Source organism: Amblyomma americanum, chromosome 3 (assembly GCF_052857255.1).
Source record: "Amblyomma americanum isolate KBUSLIRL-KWMA chromosome 3, ASM5285725v1, whole genome shotgun sequence".
NCBI lineage: Eukaryota > Metazoa > Arthropoda > Arachnida > Ixodida > Ixodidae > Amblyomma > Amblyomma americanum.
The window spans coordinates 46499964-46519999 of record NC_135499.1 but is presented as its reverse complement, the minus strand read 5'-3'; positions in this window follow the sequence as shown (position 1 = coordinate 46519999).

Here is a 20036-nt window from a genome sequence, read left to right as displayed (position 1 = left end):
ATACTACGAACTCAGCGTGTAATTTGTGTTGCGTGTTGTGGGTGAGAACTAAAATCTTGCAATGCGAAAATGAAGACCCTCCTTGCGCTGTATACTAAATTATAAACGTGTTTGTGTGTTGCGTGTGGTGGGTGAGAACTAATATCATGCCAAGCGCAAATGCAGACCCTTCTTGCGCTGTATACTACTACCTCAGCTCTTATTTTGTGTTGCGTGTTGTGGGTGAGAACTAAAATCATGCCAAGCGAAAATGAGGACCCTCCTTGCGCTGTATACTACGACCCCAGCGTGTATTTTGTGTTGCGTGTTGTGGGTGAGAACTAAAAGCTTGCCAAGCGAAAATGAAGACCCTCCTTGCGCTGTATTCTACGATCTCAGCGTGTATTTTGTGATGGATGTTGTGGGTCAGAACTAAAATCATGCAGGGCTAAAATTAAGAACGTCCTTGCGCTGTATACTACGATCCCAGCGTCTATTTTTTGTTGTGTGTTGTGGGTGAGAACTAAAATCATGTAAAGCGAAAATGTAGACCCTCTTTGGGCTGTATACTACGATTTCAGCGTGTATTTTGTGTTGCGTGTTGTGGGTGAGAACTAAAATCACGCCAAGCGAAAATGAAGACCCTCCTTGCGCTGTATACTACGATCTCAGCGTGTATTTCGTGTTGCGTGTTGTGCGTGAGAACTAAAATCATGCAGGGCGAGAATTAAGAACCTCCTTGCGCTGTATACTACGATCTCAGCGTGTATTTTGTGTTGAGTGTTGTGGGTGAGAACTAAAATCATGCCAAGCAAAAATAAAACCCTCCTGGGGCTGTATGCTAGGATCTCCGCTTGTATTTTGTGTTGCGTGTTGTGGGTGAGAACTAAAATCATGCCAAGTGAAAATGAAGACCCTTCTTGCGCTGTATACTAGGATCTCAGCTTGTATTTTGTGTTGCGTGTTGTGGGTGAGAACTAAAATTATGCCAAGCGAAAATGAAGACCCTCCTTGCGCTGTATACTACGATCTCTGCTTGTATTTTGTGTTGCGTGTTGTGGGTGAGAACTAAAATCTTGCCAAGCGAAAATGAAGACCCTCCTTGCGTTGTATACTACGATTTCAGCGTGTATTTTTTGTTGCGTGTGGTGGGTGAGAACTAAAATCATGCCAAGCGAAAATGAAGACCCTCCTTGCGCTGTATACTAGGATCTCAGCTTGTATTTTGTGTTGAGTGTTGTGGGTGAGAACTAAAATCATGCCAAGCGAAAATGAAGACCCTCCTTGCGCTGTATGCTACGATCTCAGCGTGTATTTTGTGTTGCGTGTTGTGGGTGAGAACTAAAATTATGCCAAGCGAAAATTAAGACCCTCCTTGCGCTGTATACTACACTCTCAGAGTGTATTTTGTGTTGCGTGTTGTGGGTGAGAACTAAACTTATGCCAAGCGAAAATGAAGACCCTCTTTGCGTTGTATACTACGATCTCAGCGTATATTGTGTGTTGCGTGTTGTGTGTGAGAACTAAAATCACGCCAAGCGAAAGTGAAGACCCTCCTTGGGCTGTATACTACGATCTCAGCGTGTATTTGGTGTTGCGTGTTGTGGGTGAGAACTAAAATCATCCCAAGCAAAAATTAAGACCCTCTTTGCGCTGTATACTATGATCGCAGCGTGTATTTTGTGTTGAGTGTTGTGGGTGAGAGCTAATATCATGCCAAGCGAAAATTAAGACCCTCCTTGCGCTGTATACTACGATATCAGCGTGTATTGTTTGTTGCGTGTTCTGGGTGAGAACTAAAATCATGTAAAGCGAAAATGTAGACCCTCCTTGGGCTGTATACTACGATTTCAGCGTGTATTTTGTGTTGCGTGTTGTGGCTAAGAACTAAAATCATGCCAAACGAAAATGAAGACCCTCCTTGTGCTGTATACTGCGATCTCAGCATGTATTTTGTGTTGCATGTTGTGGGGGAGAACTAAAATCATGCCAAGCGAAAATGAAGACCGTCCTTGCGATGTATACTACGATCTCAGCGTGTATTTTGTGTTGCGTGTTGTGGGTGAGAACTAAAATCATGCCAAGCGAAAATGAAGACCCTTCTTGCGCTGTATACTACGATCTCAGCTTGTATTTTGTGTTGCGTGTTGTGGGTGAGTACTAATATCAGGCCAAGCGAAAATGAAGACCCTTCTTGCGCTGTTTACTACGATCTCAGCTTCTATTTCGTGTTGCGTGTTGTGGGTGAGAACTAATATCACGCCAAGCGAAAATGAAAACCCTCCTTGCGCTGTATACTACGCTCTCAGCGTGTATTTTGTGTTGCGTGTTGTGGGTGAGAACTAAAATTATGCCAAGCGAAAATGAAGACCCTCTTTGCGCTGTATACTACGATCTCAGCGTGTATTTTGTGTTGCGTGTTGTGGGTGAGAACTAAAATTATGCCAAGCGAAAATGAAGACCCTCCTTGCGCTGTATGCTACGATCTCAGCGTGTATTTTGTGTTGCGTGTTGTGGGTGAGAACTAAAATCATGCCAAGCGAAAATGAAGACCCTCCTTGCGCTGTATACTACAACCTCAGTGTGTAGTTTGTGTTGCGTGTGGTGGTTGAGAACTAAAATCATGCCAAGCGCAAATGTAGACCGTTCTTGCGCTGTATACTACGATCTCAGCTTGTATTTTGTGTTGCGTGTTGTGAGTGAGAAGTAAAATCAAGCCAATCGAAAATGAAGACCCTCATTTCGCTATATACTACGCTCTCAGCGTGTATTTTGTGTTGAGTGTTGTGGGTGAGAGCTAAAATCAAGCGAACCGAAAATGTAGACCCTCCTTGCGCTTTATACTACGATCTCAGCGTGTATTTTGTGTTGCGTGGTGTGGGTGAGAACTAAAATCATGCCAAGCGAAAATGAACAACCTCCTTGCGCTGTATACTATGATCGCCGCGTGTATTTTGTGTTGCGTGTTGTGGGTGAGAAATAAAATCTTTCCAAGCGAAAATGAACACCCTCCTTGCGCTGTATACCACGATCTCAGCGTGTATTTTGTGTTGCGTGTTGTGGGTGAGAACTAAAATCATGCCAAGCGAAAATGTAGACCCTCCTTGGGTTGTATACTACGATTTCAGCGTGTATTTTGTGTTGCGTGTTGTGGGTGAGAAATAAAATCTTTCCAAGCGAAAATGAACACCCTCCTTGCGCTGTATACTACGATTTCAGCGTGTATTTTGTGTTGCGTGTTGTGGGTGAGAAATAAAATCTTTCCAAGCGAAAATGAACACCCTCCTTGCGCTGTATACTGCCATCTCAGCATGTATTTTGCGTTGCGTGTCGTGGGGGGCAACTAAAATCATGCCAAGCGAAAATGAAGACCATCCTTGCGATGTATACTACGATCTCACCGTGTATTTTGTGTTGCGTGTGGTGGTTGAGAACTAAAATTATGCCATGCGAAAATTGAGACCCCCCTTGCGCTGTATACTACGATCTCAGCGTGTATCTTGTGTTACGTTTTGTGGGTGGGAACTAAAAACATGCCAAGCGGAAATGAAGACCCTCCTTGCGCTGTATACTACGATCACAGCGTGTATTTTGTGTTGCGTGTTGTGGGTGAGAACTAAAATCTTGCCAAGCGAAAATGAAGACCCTACTTGCGCTGTATACTACGATCTCAGCGTGTATTTTGTGTTGCGTGTTGTGGGTGAGAACTAAAATCATGCCAAGCGAAAATGAAGACCCTCCTTGCGCTGTATACGACGATCTCAGCGTGTATCCTGTGTTGCGTATTGTGGGTGAGAACTAAAATCATGTGAAGCGAAAATGAAGACCCTCCTTGCGCTGTATACTACAATCCCAGCGTGTATTTTGTGTTGCGTGTTGTGGGTGAGAACTAAAATCTTGCCAAGGGAAAATGAAGACCCTCCTTAAGCTGTATACTACGATCCCAGCGTCTATTTTTTGTTGCGTGTTGTGGGTGAGAACTAAAATCATGCAGGGCGAAAATTAAGAACCTCCTTGCGCTGTATACTACGATCTCAGCTTGTATTTTGTGTTGCGTGTTGTGGGTGAGAACTAAAATTATGCCAAGCGAAAATGAAGACCCTCCTTGCGCTGTATACTACGATCTCTGCTTTTATTTTGTGTTGCGTGTTGGGGGTGAGAACTAAAATCTTGCCAAGCGAAAATGAAGACCCTCCTTGCGTTGTGTACTACGATTTCAGCGTGTATTTTTTGTTGCGTGTGGTGGGTGAGAACTAAAATCATGCCAAGCGAAAATGAAGACCCTCCTTGCGCTGTATACTAGGATCTCAGCTTGTATTTTGTGTTGCGTGTTGTGGGTGAGAACTAAAATCATGCCATGCGAAAATGAAGACCCTCCTTGCGCTGCATGCTACGATCTCAGCGTGTATTTTGTGTTGCGTGTGCTGGGGAGAACTAAAATCATGAAAAGCGAAAATTAAGACCCTCCTTTCGTTGTATACTACGATCTCAGCGTGTATTTTGTGTTGCGTGTTGTGGGTGAGAACTACAATTATGCCAAGCGAAAATTAAGACCCTCCTTGCGCTGTATACTACGCTCTCAGCGTGTATTTTGTGCTGCGCGTTGTGGGTGAGAGCTAAAATTATGCCAAGCGAAAATGAAGACCCTCCTTGCGTTCTATACTACGATCTCAGCGTATTTTGTGTTGCGTGTTGTGGGTGAGAACTAAAATCATGCCATGCGAAAATGAAGACCCTCCTTGCGCTGCATGCTACGATCTCAGCGTGTATTTTGTGTTGCGTGTGCTGGGGAGAACTAAAATCATGAAAAGCGAAAATTAAGACCCTTCTTTCGTTGTATACTACGATCTCAGCGTGTATTTTGTGTTGCGTGTTGTGGGTGAAAACTACAATTATGCCAAGCGAAAATTAAGACCCTCCTTGCGCTGTATACTACGCTCTCAGCGTGTATTTTGTGCTGCGCGTTGTGGGTGAGAGCTAAAATTATGCCAAGCGAAAATGAAGACCCTCCTTGCGTTCTATACTACGATCTCAGCGTATATTTTGTGTTGCGTGTTGTGGGTGAGAACTAAAATCATAACAAGCGAAAATTAAGACCCTCCTTGCGCTGTATACTACGCTCTCAGCGTGTATTTTGTGTTGCGTGTTGTGGGCGAGAACTAAAATTATGCCAAGCGAAAATGAAGACCCTCCTTGCGCTGTATGCTACGATCTTAGCGTGTATTTTGTATTGCGTTTTGTGGGTGAGAACTAAAATCATGCCAAGCGAAATTGAAGACCCTCCTTGCGCTGTATACTACGATCCCAGCGTTTATATTGTGTTGCGTGTTGTGTGTGAGAACTAAGATCACGCCAAGCGAAAGTGAAGACCCTCCTTTGGCTGTATACTACGATCTCAGCGTGTATTTGGTGTTGCGTGTTGTGGGTGAGAACTAAAATCATGCCATGCGAAAATTAAGACCCTCTTTGCGCTGTATACTATGATCGCAGCGTGTATTTTGTGTTGAGTGTTGTGGGTGAGAGCTAATATCATTCCAAGCGACAATTAACACCCTCCTTGCGCTGTATACTACCTTGCTTCTTCCACGACGGCAGGCGAAGACAGTGAAATCGATGCCGACAATGCGGACACAAGTAAACGGCTTGAAAAATGCTCTGAAGCATCCGAAGGACGAATCGGCGTTCCTGAATGTTCTCACTTGCCAGCCGACTCTGATGAAAGTGCCGAATATTTGTGGTCGTCCGAGGATGATCCATCTACCGCGCAAGATAGCACTGAAGCAAGCCTCTCAACGACAGATGCTGCACGAGAGCTAGCGAACATAGCTCGGAGGCATTCGCTCACACATTCGCCAGTTATTGACCTGTATCTGCTTTTGCGTCGCCTTGGCCATCCACTACCTCGCGACGCTCGTACGTTACTGAAGACTAAGCGAAAAGCTGAAGCTGTTAACGACTCCGTGCATTTTGGCCTACGAAGTCCGACGATATAAAGAGGGAAAAATGGTCTTCGCGATGTTGCAGGTAAAACCAGGTTGACCTTTACGGGAACATCGACGGATTACCGATATTCAAGAGCTCTTCGATGGGGATCTGGGATTTTCTGTGTTCAGTGGCGAATGCACGTGACAGACGACCATTTGTTGTCTCCATCTATTGTGGCAAAAAAGAAGCCGACAAATATTGAACAGTTTTTGCGACCATCTCTATAAGAAATGAAAAGTATGGAAGCTTCCTGTGTCATCACTAAAGGTGTATGTCACAGTGTTTCCCTTGCTGCAGTAATCTGTGATGCACCAGCTCGTTCGTATGTGAAAGTACCAAGGAAAACACTGGTGACCGCTGCACACAGAAAGGAGAAAGAATTGAGCGCAGGCAAACATTCCCCATGTGTGCTGCTTTCACGAATCGCAGAGGTGATTCTTTCCGCACAATGACCTACGCTGGCCGCCACCACGCTGGAAACCCACTTGTGGTGTTGCATGTGGACATGGTGAAACACTTCTGGTAGATTACATGCACACAGTGTGCTTGGGGGTGGTCCGTCAGTTTTTTGCAGACGTGGACATCTGGACCATTGCCACATCGTCTCGGCGCATATCAGCAGAGCATTATGAGTGCAAGACTGCTGCAAACTAGTCTGCCGTCAGAATTTGCTTGGCAGCCCAGAGCCCTTGATGAAATGGACCGATGGAAGGCAGTCGAGTTCAGATCCTTTCTTCTCTGCACTGGCAATGTGGTGCTGCGCGGTTTGCTGGATGACCAGTACAAACATATGCTGTGTCTTCATGTGACGATGCGCATTCTGCTCAGTGATGTTCTCTCGACAGAGATGAACAAGTTTGTCTCAGATCTCCTTAAGTATTTTTCACAGCAGTGTGAGGTTCTTTATTGATCTTAGGTTGTGATCTGCAATGCACACATGCTGTGTTACATTGCGGATAAAGCCTTAATTTTTGGTCCGCTGGACAATGTTGTGCCTTCCCATTTGAGAACTGTTTGGGGCAAGTTAAACGGTTCTTAGCACCAGCAGAAAGCCACTTGAACAAGTGAGCCGCAGATTGTCCGACTAGGCTTATTCACCAAGAGAACTCCCATCGACTGTGCGCTCGACAGATGTACCATCCTTGAAAGCAGGTGTAGGGAAGGACCTGTGTTGCTTACTAAGCAATGGCAGCATTGTCAGTGGGACAGAGGTGACTCCGAAGTTTCTTCTTGGCCATGAGTTTCTTCATGCAAGGAACTTCTCTACTCCGCTTCCATCAGGACAGCTTAAGATTTCCCGCACAGACAATGCTTCACAGTATATAAGGATGTGGTCTGTGAATTCATCCCGCTCGAAATGTGTGAAAGTTGTGAGGAAGTCTAGGTTTTATTTTTTTCCTCTTCTTCATCATAATTAATAGCTAGCAGAATATTACAGTTTATCTTGAGCATTGTGTTCCATCTTCATAGCCAGCAGAAGTCTATAATGGTAGAATTGTATTCTCAGTGTGAATTTTACGCTACATTATCATTTTTGGCAGAAGTGTATCTTGGCTTAGTTCATCATAGCTAGTAGCTGTATACTTTGAGCTCTGTTATTTCATAGCTGGTGTATCATAGCTATATCATAGCTGTATTATCTGAGTGTTTTGCTTAACTGAGTGTTGGGGGTTGCAGGCAGTAAAAACAGCATTTATTGTTCTGTTCAAACACAATAGCTAATTTTGTGTATCTTCTTCATGGGTTGTAGTGATTATGATGGAGTACACATGCTACCTGTTCTCTTTCGGTTGCAGGCACGTGTTTTATGTCTTTCTAATGTTTACTGAACCGAGGACGTCTTCTGGTTAGTGTTCACAGATATGCTATCTTGGTCTGGCCTACATAGGTGTGTTTGAGGTGAACACACTGATGGGTTGTAAAGGAAAAAACCCCAACTTCAGACAGGACGTAAGACCACTTCTCAGTCTCTGTCTGAATTTGCGGTTTCTTTTCCCTTTACATCATGTCTGACCAAGTGGCCCAAAACTTACCCTTGTGAAACATAGATGTGTCAGCTGCATAGCAAATTGAGAGGCGACACGCTCTGTAATGTGGGTTGTCTCCTTAGTGTTAACCGCAGTTGCAGGCCGATGCGCATGGCACGTTGCTTCGCTAAAATTGCAGCACAGCCGATGTCTTGCTGGTTTCGCTGGGACTATTTATGAAGATTTCTAGTGCCAGAAATAAAATACTTCCTCTCTTACGGTTGTTATCTCTATCTCGAGAGCTTCGTTTAGCACAGCTCTAATATGTCTTGCTCCTGCCATTATTTGACAGCATCAGTTTGCATGCAATTGGTGTTCAATACCCCTTGCCAGTGTTTCCAGTGCCCCTTGTGTTACTACTTTATTGTGATAGTGCCTTCTTATTTGGTACAAGTGATGCTACATGATTTCCCCTCTATCACTTCATGTGCTACGTGTAGACATTTTGCAGTCAGGCAGTGCTGAGGCTTGCTGTCCAGAATACAGGCTCTCTGTATGTGATCTTTCTCCCAACTGAAATAGCATGTTGTCTTGAATTTTCATATTGTTGTGTATGATAATCAGAGTAATGACAACGTGAATGAAGTGTTTTGGTGGTGCTCGTTGCCACTTTTGGTGCTTGGTGTTTTTCTGCTTAGAGCAGGCTTTGTGTTATTTGCCTGTGTACTGTGTAAGGGCCGTCACTGTGTCATTCGCCACTTACATTGTGGGTGGAGGAGCCGGGTGTACGATCGTGCCATGAAGCTTGATTTAGTCAGACCAGCACAGAGTCACGGAGAATGGCTAGCGCTCCTTTCGTAGTCATGCTGTCACCCTGATACCCCGGCATCTTTGGAACTGATGACACGGATGTTGATGACTGGCTCTGCTCATACGTGCCAGTCAGCACGTATAACATGTGGGACCCTACTCTGATGCAGGCTAATGTCATCTTTTACCTTACCGGCACTGCCAAAGTGTAATATGAAACACATGAGATTGAGCTCATAATCTGGGCCACCTGTAAGGAAAAACTACGCATATTATTGTAAGACCTGGTGCTTAGAAGGGAACTTCGAAAAAACGGCTTTCGTCGCTTGCCCAGTTCACCGCAGAGGGCCACATGCCTATATTTTGGATGTCGTGGCGCTTCGCCACAAAGCGGACGCTGCTTTGACTGATTCAGACAACGTGAGCTGCGTTGGCATTGCGGATGATATATTTTCATTTGCTTGGCTGCAAGGACAGCATTATTGTTGAAACCATCAAGGAGTGCCATCGCTTCGAATAAATTGAAAGCTGCTTTATTCCGCAGCTGTTTTCTTGGCTTCCTTTGAGGGCCACGAGCTACCACCACGTCCACTCTCTGAAATGCCTGCTCTCGCAGACACAGTGGCAAAGATTGTGTGACGTGAACTAGAGGCCCTTATGCCTATCCCAGTCGTATGCCTCTGCCTATCGTGTTGCTCATACAGGCATTCGTGCAGCAAGAAGTTGCCGGAATCCCGCAGACGACCGACCAAAACGCTTTCACTAATCTCGCATAGGCTACATTGCTCGGCACTGCTGCAGCCCCTAGTCTTCGCATCCCCACGGCAATCCCAATAGTCGCTCCCCATGCTTTTCCCCTCCCCTCAGTGCCTTCACCTCTAGCTTCCGCCCAGACTTTTCCTGCCGTTTCTCACCACGAACCCCACCACAGACCTCAGAGGCACGCTTCTCACCGATTTTTCCTCTAGTCGCTTCTAGGCTGTTGCTCTATGTCCCCAGAGTTGCCTCATCTCGCTCCGATCTGGAAAACTAGCTGATGCAGTGCCCAGAGGTGACACTGCATATATGCTTTCATCGGCACTGGCGTGCATGAGCCCGTGATGAGCTCCAACGTTCACCCCTGCCTTCGCAGTCCTTATTCTTGCGACATCTTGTCTGTGTGTTGTGGATACTCGCATTCTTGCCAGTAGCCAATGCAGCGCTTGTGTTGCTGCCGCTGGCCACGGCACCCCAGCTTGTTTGGCCGTTTGACACATTTACGCCCATGATCTGGTTCTCGGTTTAAATTTTCTATCGGAACATTCACTCCTCATTGGCTGCTTATAGGATGACCATCTTGAGGTCTCATTCTTCGATAACTGCCTCTTGGGTTTCCCACCCATATTATTCTCTGAAGATAATATTTTCCTGCCATCTCAAGCTGCATCCTTTGTTGCCCTATACCCATTGCTGCCGGTGCCTGATGATGACTATATGGTTGCACCTATTCTCGATATATTGCTCATGTGCAACGTTGCGCTGCCCCTTACGTTTGCTGCTGCCAAGGCCAACACACTGTTCCTACCAGTTCTGAATTTCAGCTTCTGCCCTTTAGTACTTCCATCTGGAATCTGTGTGACCACGCTTTCTCGCCTTCCTTGCTGTCAAGTGACTGCATTAAATGCTACCCTCGTTCGTGGCCCCGATGCCACCCACCAGCATTTCCCTTTCTCGACTTACGTGTTCACTGCCATGTAAGCCACTGACCCCTCACCTACCCAACGTGCCCAGCTTTTCACATTTTTCTCGTCTTTTTGGACATCTTTAATCTGCATAAAGCTGTCCTCCGTCAAGCTCTGTCACGCATAACATAGGAACTGCTGGTGCCCCTCCTTTCTGCTGGCACTCCTACCGTATGTTCCCCCCCAAACGCCAGGTTGTCTGAAACGAGGTAGTAAAATTGTTTGCCAAGGACATTACTGAGCCTTCCCGCAGTCCTTCGGGCTAACCAATCATCCTATAAAATTTATGGCTCTTGCCAGTTCTGCTTCTATTACCGACACCTAAATAAGACTAACCAAAAACATGTCTAGCTATTGCCACGAATCGATGACACCCTTGATTGTCTCTAAGGCGCTTGATTTTTCTCCTCCACTGGCCTTCACTCTGGCTATAGGAAAATTGCCATGGATAAACAAGACCTGCGCCTCCTGGGCTGTATGGATCTAAGGTTATACCTTTCGGCTCAAGCAATGCCCCTGCCACCTTGGAACACATTATGGGCACCAATAGCGCCACCTAGCGCCTTAGCAGCAGTCTTACAGATATGCTCGCAATATACGTTTCACTGGATCTTCGTGACTGAGATATTGCTCTTTCTTACGTTACATTTGCAAACAACTCTTCCCTTCATGACACTGTGGTTTCTCCCTCGTCTACCTTTTGTGCGGCTAAGAGGCCGCGTTACCTGTGGGCACTGCTTCCTACCTTTACTGCTCTATTTTCTGAATATGCCCACGACGTGATTGCTTCTTCCGACCAAGCCTACCATCTAGCATGCTTCCGACTTCTCGCCTAACAGAAATCACAGCTGGACTATTACAACCGCCTCCACCACATGGTTCCTTTCACCCCTAGCTACCTTGTCCTGCTTTGGTCGCTATCGCGCTGCATCAGGCTCTTTGTGCTGTGCTAGGTCACTGCCGTCATTTATGAGATCACTCTGGCTTTCTTGGAGACTACCTTCGACCCACCTAAACATGATATTGTGCACCTCTTGTGTCTCAGACCCTACTAAACGCTGTGGGCGGATGTGCCCCAATCTGACTACACTGCGACCATGTTTTGTGCCCGGAGGGCCGTGCTGCGGATAATCAGAGTGACATCGAAGTGACCGAAGTGTTTCACTGGCCCGTGTTCCTGCTCTCAGTGCTCGCTGCTTTTGTGCTCAGTGCGGGTTCTTTGTTCATTACCTGTGCACCACGTCCAAGTCATCACTGCGTCTTTTGCCACGTATCGTGTTTACTGTTGTAAGGCAACTTGTATGCAAGTTGACCTCGCCGACATGAAATATACTGTCCAAAACAAAAAAAAACAAGTTCCACAATTAACCTTTATTATCTAGAGGCTCCCTACTTGCGTCTTTGTCCTCACTGGTGGACTGGTAGGGCTGTTGTCGTTACTACTGCGGCCCGCAACACATTCATCATCGAGTGAAATTCCACACTTTGCAAACGACCGCATCATGATATCACGTAAAACAGCCGCCCATGCCGAGAGTATTCACCCGCAAAGAGCCGCCCGAGAAGCTATGTTCATGCACCCTGATTTCGTAAGTTCACTGCCTTCCAAAGAGCGTGCAGATTTTTTCCTACGGAAATCTATTCGTTCGGCATCGCAATCGAAAAATTTGCGCCAATGCAGCGGCCGATCCCACACGCCACCAATTCAGAAAAGCTGAATTGGCGGCTACTCACGCTGTTTTTTGTTTCTACGACAAAAATAATGGGAGCCCTGCAGTGAATAAACACCAAATGATTTTTCCACTGGAGATCTTATGATGATTCACGAAGCACGTGGCTGGCACTCAAGTCAAACGTGCCAACACCAAGAACTGAAGAACAAACTTAGTGCTTGAAAAACGCATAGTCATCTTAAACAGCTTAAATCATAGACTCCGAGAGCACAGCACAGGCATTGACACATTAACAAGGTGTGGATTGCTGGCAAAAAATTGCACGTGTAGCGCCCCTCGCGCCGCGCTCAGCTCGCAGGCCATGGCACGCGGCGCCGGACAAGAAATAGGAAGTTGGACCTCGCCCCCACTGTGCGAGCAGCGCAAATAAACTGTTCGCACACCAACGCTGTCGGAGCTGGTTCTTCCTCGCCTTAGCTCCGAAAGATTTGGCGACCCGGCTTCGAACACGCAACCCCATCCTCTTCCACGGATTCCGCTGGCTCTTCCGCCGTGCCTACCGGCGGCGACACGCCCCAGAACGCCCAGCCTCTTGGTGGTTCGGTGGACGCGTTCCAGCCAGACAGCCTGCCGCTATGTTGGCCAAATAGCCCCGCGTCTGGCTCCTGCAGGTTGAGGCGCATTTCCAGCCGCGACGCATCACCAGCCAGGAGGCCAAGTTCCTCCACCTTGTGTCGTCCTTGCCTCCTGATGCTGCTGAGGACTTAGTGGACGTCATCAGCTCGCCGGACTGGGCTCGACCCTTCGACACGTTGGAGGCGGCTATCAACGACCGCAAGTCAGTGTCCGAGCACAGGAAACTCCAGCATCTCCTAAGCGCTACAGAGCTTGGTGACAGCCGCCCTTCGCAGCTCTTTCGTCGCATGCGCTAGCTTTGGGAGACTCCACTGCTCAGCAAAGCCCCCTTCTGCGTAAGCTGTTCCTTCAGCGTCTTCCCCAATACATGGTCCCCATCCTCGCCGCTGCGGGTGATGTGTCATTGGACAAGCCCGCCAACTCGCTGGCCGTGTTGGGGACTACTCACGGCACCCCAACGTCAGCTCTATGACCACTTTGCCTCCAGCCAGTACCGCCGACTCCCAGCTGACCAGCATCATATGTCGACTTGATGCTCTTGCCACGCGGCTCGATGTCCTCACTCTTTTGCCGCGGCGTTCTCCGCCAGGGCTCAGGCCACGCCGTTGCTCCCCGGAATCCCAACCATCCGACGCGCAGCCAGCCACCTCACCCTCGACTGTGTGCTGGCACCACCATATTTTCGGCAGGTCTGTCCTTGGTGGGGAGGCGCCTAGTTACAATGTGAGATGTGTAAAACCTTCCACATTATAGGGTAGGTGAAAATTGTTTAGCAAGCGATATATTTGTCACAAAAGGAATTGAGATATGACAGTGGCAGTCTGTCTTCCGTGTTTAGAAAGCAATATCTGCCGACCGCGGTGACTGCGTTTTTATGGAGGCAAAACGCTAAGGCGCCCGTGTGCTGCGCGATGTCAGTGCACCTTAAGGGTCCCCAGGTGGTCGAATTTATTCCGGAGCCCTCCACTGTGGCACCTCTTTCTTCCTTTCTTCTTTCACTCCCTCCTTTATCCCTTCCCTTACGACGCTTCTTCTCCCAAAAAACTAATTATTATTATTTCCCTCTTTTTCTGTTAATTCAAATGCAGTGTACACATGTTTTAATGAACGGTACTTGTGGGTCTTTCATCAAGGTAATAAATTCAGTTATCTTTTTACTGCACCTCCTGTCTGTATTTCTTTGTCCACATCTGAAGTGGTAGTCTTTCATTATGTAATGGTATTTATGCTATTCAGATATATGTAATATGGGAAGCATTGCTAGCCCAGAAATGACGCTTTGGCTATGAGGGATACTGTAGTAAAGGGTTCCAGATAAGTTAACACCAGCTGGAGCCCTATATTGTGCATCAAAATTGCAGGGTGAATGGCTGCTATTGGATTTTTTCTCTATAAAAATGCTGCTACTATATCTGGGATTCCATCCCACCATCTTATGTTTTTCTACTACATGACATACACGGACAAAATTAAGCGCTGAGTATAGCACCTAGGCGAGACAACGTCACATAGAAACTAACCTTCACTCTTTCTACCTTCTTTCGATCCATCTTTTCTTTCCTGGAAGTATTTATGCATGAAAGAGATCACTATAATCGATGATTTGTAAACTGACCAGCACTTGTTCATTGCAAATGCACCATTGCGTTAATTTTTAATTTGTGACCTGGTTGGCTCCGCTGCACACCAAATTTAGCGAATAATAGACAAATTTTTGGAGACTAAACTCTTTCATGTATTCTTGCCGCGTTAATAAAAAATTTGCAATGTAGGCCATGGCAAAGTGGTAATTTACAGTTCCTCTTGGTGTTAATTTATCCTTGCCATGTCACTATAGGCCCTTATCAAGACAGGACCTCGTTTTCCCCATCTATATATTTCCTTTCCAGCACTTTGAAATTTTACTGAAAATATGTTTACTTCCACGATGATGCCTTCATTTTATCTTTCGTGCTTTGCAATGAGACAGTGCTCCATCAATATGCCTTACCATATGTTATATTGCATGAATGACTGTGAAACAAACTTTTTATGCAGAATCTGTCATATTTAAAGCCACTTTCAGACCGCACTGGCGGGTTGCGTACAAATATGTATTACCTGGTTACAATACGTTAGCATTCATACTAGTAAATACTTATGTTACGTCATGGGACGCCATTATGCATCTATTAACCCACTAAGCACTTCAGAGAGCACCAACTTATGATAAATAAAATGACCGTCTAGATGACGCTCTTGGGCCTTCCAAAATAATAACAAATTACAACTTGACTGCAAACTACTCTGCACAGAAGCGACCGGAACATTTTTGTAAGCATATTTATTGTTTTGCTTCACAATTATTTATTGTACACTGCTTGCTTTATGAGCAGCTTTACTCAGGAACCTAGTGTACATATTAACAAGCCATAACTGTTTATAACATTTATTATGCATACAGTAGAAACAGTTCACTATTTCGCTGCTACCTTTATAACTTTTCCTTCATTTTTTGTTGTTCACATCTATGTCACTGCCTCGCTATGCCATTGCCTTGCTTTGCCACTGCCAGACTTATTCTAATATTCTTGATGGTTTGAAGCAGACTGTGCATTGCAAATCTAGAAACTCACTGAAACACCCAGGTCAGGACAGTACATAATTAGGTATAATATATAGTTTTTCTGGCGCCAGCAGCTCTCGAGAAATGAGGCTACCTCTCTTGAGATCTATGACAGAGTAGCGGGACTGACTTGCCATCAAAAGTGTTGCGCCGTCTCGGGTTGCAACATGCCCTCGCTCCCACTGCGCGCAGGCACGCGCTAAGTTAAATAAGAGCAGTTTCACACCTGGTTCATAGCTTGTTTTCTTCGTCCGCATCGCACTCGTCTAATCTTTAGGGGACTCTCCGCCGCTCTAAACTACACAGAGACGGACTCTCCAGCACACCTGTCACAGTGGTTCTCTTAGATAGACTTTAATATATAATATGATGATGTTGATGATGATGATGATAATAATAATATTAATAATATTAATTGGTTTTTTTGGGGAAAGGAAATGGCGCAGTATCTGTCTCATATATCTTTGGACACCTGAACCGCGCCGTAAGGGAAGGGATAAAGGAGGGAGTGAAAGAAGAAAGGAAGAATAGGTGCCGTAGTGGAGGGCTCCGGGATAATTTCGACCACCTGGGGATCTTTAACGTGCACTGACATCGCACAGCACACGGGCGCCTTAGCGTTTTGCCTCCATAAAAACGCAGCCGCCGCGGTCAGGTTCGAACCCGGGAACTCCGGATCATTAGCCGAGCGCCCTAACCACTGAGCCACCGCGGCGGGTCAATATAATATGGTTCACGTTTTGTTTTTCTATACTGTGGAAATCACTGAGTACATTCTGAATATAAGGTGTGAACCGGCCTCGAAGAACATTAATTGTCACGCAATTTAGTGCTGCAAACTGAGTTTTTCATTCTGCACTTTTGCCATGCCTAGTATGCTTATAATCTTTCTTTTGTAAAAATTTACTCAAGCTGATTAGCATGTGCAGCGCAGTATTTCTAAGTACCTTATGCTGTAGTGAATGTAGCAGTAATCATCGGCGCCACCCCAGATGGCATCCTATCCGTTTCTCTTCATCTGCTGTTTTTTTTTCAGTTGCTGTGCTATCATTGCGGCATCTTTAACTCAAAGATTTTGTCAGCTCTGATTGCTCATTAAAATTCTTAGAAATGGAGTACACTCTTGTTGACAACTACAAAAGACTAAAAAATCACAGCTGAATTGAGATCATGCTTCAAACTTATGCATTATTACTCTGTGCATTGACTTAATGGCTTACCGTGTCAACTGTTGACGAAGATATGACCATTATCTAACATCTTTGCAGAGAGTTGGTGCATGATCCTGCAAACTGCCTGGACTCCAAAAATAGCATGCAAAAGCAACTTGTGTCATCATACAAAGCAGGGCCCAGTTAACAAAATTTGCACGTTGGCATTCATTTCATGACCGAGGGGCTTGCTGCAAAATATGGTGTTTCAGTCAATCTAATATGCTCGAAGATCGTAGGCAAGCCCAGCTTGGGCGGCCCATATATTACTTCAGTGGGTGTTACATGGGATCTGCACGGGCTATACAAGCTGGGCTCATGCCCTGTAATACCCGCATGGGGTCTCGGAGAAGTAGCTGGGCTGCCTGCAGAAAGAACGCGGGCAGGCCCAACTTGTGTGGTCCACTTAATACCCTAGCGGGTCGCACATGGGCTCTGGAGGGCCAAACCGGTGCATGTTCCCATGTAATACGGATACATAGCGCTTTGGTAGGTATGCGTGGGCAAACTTTGTGTAGACCAGAGCTAAGGGAAGAAGTTTCACGAGCAAGCCGACATTGCGCAGTTCATTTGGGTTCTCCATGAGACCCAGAGAGCCTAATTAGGCAACTAAATCTTCCCATGTAATCAAACGTGGGGCCCCAGTGGCGTAAGCAGGATCACCTTGGAAGCATATGTATTACCCTAGTGGGCTCCATATGTGCCCTAGAGGTGCCAAAGTGATAGACATGCCCATGTGGTGTCCGGCTGGCCCCACATGGGCTTTTGATGGGCCAAACTTAGCATGTGCATTAGGTTTAGCCCTTTCTCCACCCAGGTGGGGCATTGTTGATTTTTACATCGGCTGTGCAGATTAGGGCTGTCTGTCATGTTTCTGTGTATAGTACAAGCCTACATCAAATCAGCCGTATCACAGCCCACTAAGGCCTCATTTGGGTCTTTTGTTGGTATGAAAACTAGTTTAGCCCTTTTAGAGCCCACTTTGGACCAATTGGGGTGATAGGCGGTCTGCCCAAGTTGGGCTTGCCCCTAGTTTTCCTGCACTGAGCCCAACTCGATTTCAAGTTTGCCCTAATGTTGCCGGCAAGGGACCTGTGCAGGTTGAACTTGGCAGTATGGGCTCCCATTGCCCCATAATTACCAATATGGAGCCCTAGTTGGCTTGTCATGGGCCAGCCCAAATTGTCTTTGCCCATATGATGCCCACAAGGGTCCAAGACGGGTTAAAAAAGAGTTTCCAAAGCTCACATTGCGCACATGGTTCAAATGTGCCCTATACGCTGTGCTACTTGGGCGAGGCCGCCAGTGCTTACAGGCCATAAAAGGTGATCACGCCTGATTGATTCAAAAAGCAAAGCCCACAGAAAAGTTGCAAAAACTGTGTGGAAACGCTGAATATAAAGTGTTGTGCAATGAATAATTTGCAGGACATAATAAATTTTAGTGGGGAGAAACATTGCATGCGGTCGCCCTTTCAAAAATCAGGACCATGGGGCACAAAAGTTGGAGCACAGCACTGAAGAAATTGGTACGCGTACTTTTCAATAATGGGCACTATGATTATAGGCACTCAAATGAGCGCCAATTTACTTTGGTGGTGTACGTATCAATTCGATACCTGCATATTCTGCAGGTGCCGTTCCCCACATACCAAACCAGAGACAGCAACCCTTAGAAAGATTAATACGAGCTCCTGGCACTGAATCTAAGTGTTCCGTTATACGAACAACCTCATCAATGCTTGGCTAATCAGCACAGAAAAACACGAGGCCATCCGCTTAGCTTGATACCTTCAATTCGTGGCCCATAATACGAAAACCACTGACGGCTGCACTGCTTATAACACAAAACAAAGTGGCTCCAAGTATAATACGATTAGAGCGGGGACAGTGGACAACCCTGTTTCACAGAGGACTGAATGTGGACTAGTTGCGCAGGCCTCGTGTTAAGCTGCACCACACCCTCGCGCTGCGCACTGCAGAGCGCCGCTGTTTTCAAAGTCCATCTGGGGCCTACTGCGGCACTACCCGCTCGCCATTGTGTTCTACGTAGCACAAATCCCTCCTTTCGCACTGGTTCTAATCTAGTATAAGTCGCCTGTAGTTTAACGAATTCGGTTCTCTGCACTCAACTCAATGCGACAAGAGAACTTACGGCATCATCAGCTGCAACAAAATTCACGTAGCGCACAAACTCCTGGAGCGTTATTTGAAAAATTTTCTATATAATTCTTGAGGTCGAGGTGGTTGACGCTTTTATAACGCACGCTGAAACGGCATTGGTTATGACCTCTACTCTTGTCAACAATTCGGAGAAGCACCAAACTTTATGTGCAGAATTTTAGCTGCCACAGCTGAAGAAAGCGGAGGTAAATCAGGCCGTGTCCACTTGAAAAATTAACTGTCAAAATCACTGGGGCTGATTCTTCTCTGAATGGGACAGCTTTAGGGGCCCCTCTCGGGCTGACGGTGCGGAGGAGCTGATACACTGCGGGCTGTACGTGTCTTCCAGGGCGGCGCGTTGGCGGCAGCCGTCCGGTAATACTACCAATTGTATTCATTTCATTCGAGTGCATGCACACGGCTGAGAATAAGTGAAGAATAAGCTCCAGTAGCTCCAAAGTTAGCAAATATTTCAGAAATTCCAAAGGGAAGCAATAGGGATGGCACCGCTAACGTTATAGCCCCTGCGGGCGCTTTTCTCCCGTTTAGCGAACCACAGCGGCGTTTGTTCAGAAATGCTCCTCTCTGCTCGGCTGCAACGTCAACCTCGATCCCTCATTCCACAAGTTTTCAAGGCTTGGATTTCCTTTGTATTAGAGAGAATAATGAAAAAAAGGCAAGAAATACATTACAAAAATTTCTTTAGCAGTGTGATGACCCCCATAATGCGCAGGTCCACACGGGACGGAGAGGCAAAGAGACACCGTATGGCTCAGTTTAAACAAACAGATATATTCAATAGTTATACATGATTAAGATTCAGAGGCTGGGGCGTCCGAGCTTACGTGCCGACGACTTCATGGGGGCGATGGAGTGGCTCCGGAGTTGGGCTCGAGCGGTTGCTGGCAGAAGCTGCACGCCGACGGGCTTCGGCGCTGAAGGCCCTCTTGGCGAACGATGTCGTCCTGAGCGTGTTTCTTCCGTACTGCTTCTCGATTTTTATATCCTCTTCTCCACACTCCCTAGGGTGAGGACGCCCACGCCGGAGGGGAAGGAGGGGGGGGCTAGGGCTTTCACTTGGGCGCACAAACATACCACCGCACTTATTGTCTCGCCCCCCTCACGTGTTGAGTCCGAGGGAAAGAATGTTGTCTTCGCGGTAGCGCATAGCGTCGGCTGTGGTACGGCGCGCTCTGGCCCGCTGACAGTTCCCTTGTCCTGGAATGTGCCCGGGAGGGCCGCCCCTGAAACCGCCACGCCAATTGGGGAGGATAAACCCTGTTTCCC